Raw genomic sequence first — 3,635 nt, 5'->3', positions numbered from 1 at the left:
ATATATATATATATAGACTATTGCCAAACTGATTGTTTAAATGGAGTAGTCGTACAGCTGAAAAATGTGCCAGGAGAGAAATCACTAACAGTTTTTTTTTTCATAACACATCAGAGCCTGGAGCTATGTAAAGGATGCATTATGTGCCTTCAGCCAGCATGAACATCTTTTCCTCTTACATAGCTATCACTCCACCTCAGTCCACCTCCACAAATATTCCACTGCAGAGTACAGCAATTTCACATACCCAAATCGTTAAAAGGCTTTCAAGTAAATATAGGAAAAACCGAAGATTAAGCAGAGGGAGCAAGTTGAGGGAAATGTGAGTAAAAATTAAAGTTTTTTTTTAAAAAAGTGGTTCAAAATTATAGTCCTTGAAAAGTGAAGTCCTAAAATGCATCAACCATCACCACTGGCTTGATATCTGCGTGTCTTTAACAGTGTCCAAGGGGGTGAGTTTAGTCTAAGGTGACTGGAAGGTCGAAGCGCTTGAAATGGGATTTTCACTGCTGTTGGATGCCAGAGGTCAGCTTTGGATTATGTACTGCAGAATCTAGCTGACCTCTTATTTTACAGCCAAGCGCCTGTACAAAGGCAGCACTCATCCTCTGCTTCCAAAAATGGATGTGCTTTTATTTTTATTCCTGAGTTTGTATCCTTTTTTTTTCCTTTTTCAAGGGTACCAAATCTAATGTGGAACCTCTCTTTCCGCCATTCCGCCATAAGTGGGCAAGCAAAAATCATATGTATCTCCACATTGTTATGTATATAAAAGGATTTTTCTCTTCCCCAGTGAAAATGTTTGTTCTCCTTTAAATCAAGCCTCAGTGTACCAGAATTAGTTACCTGCCGTGTGAATACTTTTTTCTTTCCTCCTTCATATGCGTCTTCTTTTTTCTGATGATGTATTAATTACTACGACAGCACAGCACTCTTCTGTGGAGGCTTTATCTTGGGAAATATGTTTTATATGGCATAACAGGATTTGTAAAAAAAATAAAATAAAATTAAACAAAATGAAAAAGTTTTTGTTTTTTTGTTTTTTTTAAAAAAAGGGACATTCAGTGTTTGTATTGTAAAGGAGAATTAGGTGGCACTTTGAAGGCTATGAAAAAAGTAAACAACACACTGATGTTAATTAATCTGCAGACGCTTTTTGTTGTTCAAAGCCAGTTTAGAGTTGATTTTAATTTAATCTCCTGTTGGTTTTTTTTTTTTTGGTTTTTTTGAAGTGCTTAAAATCTATCACCATGTGAATATTTCTTTTCTTTTTTTCATGGTACTTTTACTACTGGAATCTAATCACCAGAAACACTGTCATGTTTTTTTTTAACTCTACAAATGTTAAAATTGAGTTTTAAAATTCAAAGTTCAATAAATGGGTTCAAAGTTTTAAAATAAATAAATATAAAAGAATACAGAACACTGTTAGGAGTCAGACTTTTGAGAAATCTTCTTTTTTTTCTAACCAAAGTGTCCTGGAAAGAAGTCATCATGCTTTTGTAACTGAATAAAGGAATAAACTATGGATATTTGTTCAGTTTTATTTCCACTGGAGTCATAAATCTCACTCCGTGCCTTAGGCAAATGGTATATGACGTTAGATATTACAAGCAGAGAAGGATAAAGCGTTGCCCGGGTCTGAAAGGAGTGCGCTGATCCAAAATAATAATAATAATCTGAGGTAGTCTGTTTTATTTGAAAGCAGACGAAGGAAGACGGTGTTACATAAGCTGCTAGACAACTGAACAGAAACAATCAGGGTCATCGAGATTAGTGTGTACAGACACTTAATCAAGCAGCAACTCACTTGATTAATTGGGATTTTGTAATATGCATCATTTCCTGTACAAAAACAGGCAAGTGCATATGCATTACCAAACAGCACAGTGTGTGTGTGTGTGTGTGTGTGTGTATCAGTGGATGTAATGGGAAGTAAGAGGAGTGTAAAACGGTGATGGCATGCTGTTCATTCTACTGACATGGCAGTCATTTTTCCCATTGTAGATATTTAATCTATAACAGCTCTTTTTTTATTAACACACTTTATTAGGCCAGCAGTCAGATAGTGTTTTTTTTTCTGTTCCATGCACCTTTGTTATTTTTCTTACATGAAGTACCTGCGTTATGCTGTTATCATTCCTGCCACACACGATAGTACTCCAACCTGTTCAGCTGTTGTTATGTGAATCAATTCAATTCAGTCAGGAAGCTCGCTTAGAACGAAGCTATTGTGTGAAAGCGGTCTATGTTCTATGTTTGGCTCATCTCACCTCATCACTCCCCAACAAAAACAGCATGATCAGCACAGCAGGGGAGTCGTGGTAATAGCGTTCCCCCTTCCCAATGGTGAATGAAAACCCGAGCGTACAGGTGGATACTGATTGGAAGCACTTTTTGAGAAATTCTATATGAACAGTCATAACAAGTGTTACCATAGCTTTCGAAGGAGACAGCACTGTGGTAAAAGATCCAGCAGAGCACTGACAGCTTTAATACTCCGCAGTGATTAGCCCCTAAAGCCTTAACCTATTTTCTGAAATTTTCTCTTCAAAATGCATCCCAAAATCTGTCAATGAGAGCTCAACAACTTTGAACAACCTTGGAATGATATGCCCAAGGGACGCTTTGGAATACAATAGATCCCTGTCACCAAGCTTGTGGGAGATTTTATTACTTCACTTCTGCTAAATTAGGTACTAAGCTTGTCTTATAATAAAAAGCAGTAGTTGTTCTAAAAAGCAGAAACTGTTCATTTTTACCAGTGGCCAACTTTATTGAATGCCCAGAAATCTTCTAAAAACCTGCTTTTCAAGGACTTCCATGGGTGTTGTGTACCTGTGTGCACATTTAGAGAATAAGATTAAAACAAATGAAAAACAAATCACACTCACCAGACACTTCACCGTGTACATCTGTTCTTCTGCTTGTTAATACAAATATCTGATGAGCCAATCATATGGCAGCAACTCAGTTCAAACTGAACCAGAATAGAGGCGAAAGTTGATTTAAGTGACTTAGAACGTAGCATGGTTGTTGGTCAGAGTATTTCAAGAGTTGTTGAGCTAACAGGTTTTTCTGTCTGAATAAAAAGAAAATATCCATTATTTTCAATATTCAGTTCTCTAGAAGAAAATGCCTTGTTTATGTCAGAGGTCACAGGACAATGGCCAAACCGCTTCAAGCTGATAGGAAGGAAACAATAACCACATGCTGCGGTATGCAGAAGTACATCTCTGAATCCATAACACGTCAAACCTTGAAGCAGATGGGCCACAGCAGCAGAAGACCACATCAGGCTCCTGTCCTGTCAGCTAAGAACAGGAAACTGAAGCTACAGTTCACACAGGCTCACTGGAATTGGACAACAGAAGATTGGAAAAATGTTGCTTGATCTTAAGAGTCTCAAGAATTTATTCCAAAACAGATAAAAGCATGGTTCCATCCTGCCTTGTATCAACAGTTCAGGCTAGTGGAGAGGGATGGGACAGCGTTTATGTGAGGGACTAGCATGGTGAACCTACTTTACCTAATTACCTAAAATAACTGACAGATAACTGCCAAGTCAAGCTTATGTGCTTTTATAATTAGCAGCAAGTGACCAAGTATGCATGATTTCATCGTTCAACTAGAAC

The sequence above is a fragment of the Pundamilia nyererei genome, unplaced genomic scaffold (genome assembly GCF_000239375.1).
Source record: "Pundamilia nyererei isolate P.nyererei 1_Seehausen unplaced genomic scaffold, PunNye1.0 scaffold00001, whole genome shotgun sequence".
Lineage (NCBI taxonomy): Eukaryota > Metazoa > Chordata > Actinopteri > Cichliformes > Cichlidae > Pundamilia > Pundamilia nyererei.
Note: the sequence above shows the minus strand (reverse complement) of the source record.